General features: G+C 39.5%; 1 protein-coding gene across 6 annotated transcripts in view; it reads right to left on the bottom strand.

Annotated features, from left to right (window-relative positions):
• The window catches only part of NOX4 (NADPH oxidase 4), a 196,371-nt gene that overhangs the window by 51,419 nt on the left and 141,163 nt on the right, over positions 1-3,789 (bottom strand). The window lies entirely within an intron of this gene.

The following is a 3,789-nucleotide window of genomic DNA, read 5'->3' as shown; positions in this document are numbered from 1 at the left end:
TGGGGTCATTTGACCCCAGTACTCTTTCCTGCCATGGCAGGGGGTCAGACTAGATGATCTGCTCAGGTCCCTTCTGACCCTACAAACTATGAAACTATGAAACACACCCTATGCAGCCCCACACACAGCCACACTCCCTCACAAACCCTCCCTACTCAACCCCCACACCCCACCATACACATGCATCCACCCCAACCACACACCCCCGCATAATATAGAAGAGTAAAACTTTATTTTTGAGTTACTATGCAATCATCTCTATATAAACTGCAAACACAAATCATGACAAAAATAGCTTATGTAATAAAATTAATGTGTTACAGTAGGTGTTTGACCTTTAGCATAATATTTGGTTTTTTTCTAGTTCCAAAGTAGCAAGCTCCCTTCCCAAAAGGAGGACTTCAGGGGGCAAATGCAGTGACTTCCAGTGGCAAAGGTCAGGTGTTAGGGGCAGGATTTCCAGTCCCAAGATGGTGACCAGGGCACAGGGCACCTGTCAAAGGGCAGGGCTATCCAAATTCATCAAGGACAACTCACCAAAACTCATTAAGCGGACCTCCAGCCGAAATAATTGCCCACCCCTGTTCTAGAAAGACACCTGGTCTTGCCTTGAAGACATCTAGTGATGGAGAATTCACCACATCTCCCTGCAACTGTTCCAGTGATGAGAATGAGATATATTAAATCGATACGTTTTATCAAAGTTATTTTTTTTTCATATTCCCAACCAAGCAAATCAAAATCAGCTGCAATATTTTTTTCTTCCACTATCTCTTTCTGAACAACATGATGATTCTAACTCCAATGTAATTTGAAAAGAATATACTTGCAACTTTTGGTTGCAGGCACCATTATTCCCCCCACCCCTTTTAAATGGGAGAAATGCAATGCTTTTCAGAAAATAGTTCCTGACAGCCAATGAGCCAAACCTATGTTATACTGAATAAAGAGCTCAGCTACCTTGAACTGTTGAAATTTAATTACTTAAGCCTTAAATGTAGCCATATAGCACTTCCTTTTCATATGTATGTTAGAGCATTACACTTGCAGAACACAGCATTTTCTTCCCCTCTACATGTAACATTCGAGAGGGCTTGTAATTGTTTCCTCAAAATTTATAAGACTAAATTAAATCTTGGCACTACTAAAATCAATGGCAAAACTCCCTTTGATTTCAGCAGGACCAGGATAACACCCTGCCTTTTTAATACTTGTGTTTATAGGACAGGGACATCTAGTATCCATCTGTTACTCATACCACATTAGCAGCGTGCTAGGCATTGTGTGGATGCTTTAAAAAACACAGACTCTGCACCAAGGTATTTACACTCTAAGATGCAATTCTCAAATATGCTTGATGTGCAGCCTTATTGATTTTGACAAAATCTGACTTTCCTTCACTGATCCTAGCGCGACTCTTTCCATGCTGATTTCTATAGGGTCAGGGTTCAAGTGTGCAGCATATAGGGAAAAGGAGGGCCTGTTTCTTGATTTTTTCTTCCCATGATTTCAAACATGTGCTGCTGAGACATTTATTCCTTTGACTTTAATTCCATAATCCTTCATGGTCTTGCTTAATTTAAACACAGTCCTTGCGGTTTTACTGGTATCAGTACTGACACAGCATGACACTTTTTAACCCCCTACCAGTTATCAGTATCATTATTATTATTATAGCCATTTGCAACAGCCCAAATAGCATGATTAAGTCCTTATTTATGCTAAATGTTCTAAAGTCATGGATATAAAGGGCACATTTTAGAACAAGAGCTCCCTATTGCATTAGATTGCAAACTCTTCGGGGCAAGCTCCTTTTATTCTCTCAGTTCAGCTGCCAGTACTACGCAATCTTTCCTGAGACCTCTACGAACTCAGAAGAATAATTACAGCTTAATTACATATTGGCATAACCACTTCAGAAGAAAAGGGTGCCCTTAATTTAACGAGGACCTTCCCTTCACTGCATCTCATCTTCTCCATCAAATGCACATTTCTTGCTTTCTTTAACTCTGCCCTACCCTGCCAAATCTTCTACCACATCCCTTAAGCTCAGACCCCTCTAGTCCACCAATAACATAAGCATCAAAACCCTTGACCTTCTTTCTCCTTCTAAATACCCTTTTCCATACTAACTCCTCTCCTTAATTTATTCTGTCATGCAAACTTATTTTTCAAATCCCTCCTACGAAGTTATTTTTAGCTGTCTACAAAGAGTGAGTTAGTTTGCCAGAAATCCCCCAGCCAAAGGGACTCATGGGGAGAAATAAAATATTAATGGAACCACTGAATGTGTAAAGACCATAACTGAGAAGGCCCTGAATCTCCATGTGATTTCTCTTCTTTGTCCAATGGTCCTTGTGTTATAGTCAGAGAACAGGCTTGAACCCTGTACCTGACAATCTGCAAATGATTCCAGTGCTTACTGACAGTCTTACTGATGCCAATAGCCTGGGCACAGCAGATAATCAGAAACACAGTCAGAAACATTTCAGGATTGGACCCTTTGATGGCAAGGCTTTAAAGGAAGAGTCTGTAGCATAGTCCTTGTCTGTTAAAGATAATTGGTGTTTTGCCAATGACATCAATTGGCCCCTAAGACCCTTAGTATTTATTCTCTCTCATTGTTTAGAAGAATAAATGTATACTGCATAGAAAGACTAAGGTAAAAAGAAAAAATAACAAAAAAAAGATGCATTAAAGACAGCAAGATTTCACCCAAAGCAATTTAAATGAAAAATAAGAAAATGAGGACATTTTTCCACCCTGCACTTTTTCTTTTTAGGCAGGTATAGCTCCTATTAAATCTTACTGCAGAGTATTTCACTAGGCCTTTTGCTTTTTATCAAGTTATCACAATGCTACAGGTTCCTTTGCTCTTCAGTTTAGTGAACTCCCAGTGCTGCTCAAGAAATAATTTGCCTTGAGCTTGCATTTTGAAAGGGAAAGTTGACTCTGCTAAATTAAATGTTAGAGCACTTAAAAAATAGTACTCTTCATGTTTAATGCACAAGGCTGTACACTGCACTAAAGCTGTTGAACGAAAATCCCGGCAAACTTTCCTGCAATGAAAAATATTCTGTTAGCAGAAATAGGAATTTCTACAAGGAATATCTCCAGAGATGAAATTTCTACATTTCCAGTATAAAATACTCAGAACCTGTGCACCCATCTTTCACAACATGAACAGGGTGCAGCTACAATGAAAAACGTAATGACTATGTGTTAATATGGATGCCAACACAGTCTAAGGGTCAAGCAGTGATTGGGTGTCAGGATACTTGGAGAGATAAATGGCGATGCTGGGCAAGATCTCTCTGTGATTGTTTACCTATCTGTAAAATGAAAAAATAATTGATACTATTTTGTAAATTGCTTTGAGCTCTTCTACTGGAAAGCACTCCACTAACACTAGGTGTTTCCTATTATTATTGAAGTGGTTCTATCCCCTCCACAGTTGAGCCTTCCTAAGAAACAGACAGGGCGTGATCTTCCTCCCACTGAAATCAGAATGAGATGTACCCTTGGTTGCCAAAGGAACACAATTTGGTCCCCAGCCCCTGATCCAGCTAGCTTCTCCATACAATTTTTGCCCCTGCTTTAGTTTTCTTTAATTCAGTGGGGTCTGACTCAGATGCATTAGGTCTTTGTTTAGCAGCTTACAGGCTCCAAGCCATGGTTTGCTGTTTTTCCCAGTTAGGCAAGAACATTACTTCTCTAATAAAGAAATAGTTTGAAGACAATTACAAAGAAATATGATTTAAAATGTAGTCTTAGGCCACTTTTAGGGCA

Source organism: Crocodylus porosus, unplaced genomic scaffold (assembly GCF_001723895.1).
Source record: "Crocodylus porosus isolate Cpor-Errol unplaced genomic scaffold, CroPor_comp1, whole genome shotgun sequence".
NCBI lineage: Eukaryota > Metazoa > Chordata > Crocodylia > Crocodylidae > Crocodylus > Crocodylus porosus.
Note: the sequence above shows the minus strand (reverse complement) of the source record. Positions and strands in the feature narration are given on the sequence as shown.